The sequence below is a fragment of the Apaloderma vittatum genome, unplaced genomic scaffold (genome assembly GCF_000703405.1).
Source record: "Apaloderma vittatum isolate BGI_N311 unplaced genomic scaffold, ASM70340v1 scaffold29018, whole genome shotgun sequence".
Classification (NCBI taxonomy): Eukaryota; Metazoa; Chordata; class Aves; order Trogoniformes; family Trogonidae; genus Apaloderma; species Apaloderma vittatum.
In genome coordinates, this window is record NW_009732880.1 from 1 (window position 1) to 225 (window position 225).

Genomic DNA, 225 nt, shown 5'->3' on the forward strand with positions numbered 1-225 from the left:
CCCACGCCCCAAGGCAACACAGCTGCGACCGGGCAGCAGCGTGCCAAGGAGCGCGCTGCTCCCTGGCCACAGGCACCCCATGGCTTTCCTGCTCCTGGCTTCCATCCGCTACCTCCACCAGCTCGACGGGCAGCGCTAGCAGCCCCTTGCCTGCCGAAGTCCTGCGAGGAAGCGCTCGCGACACCCACGTCTGGACGCATCTATTTACACCAGAAGAGCCAGACG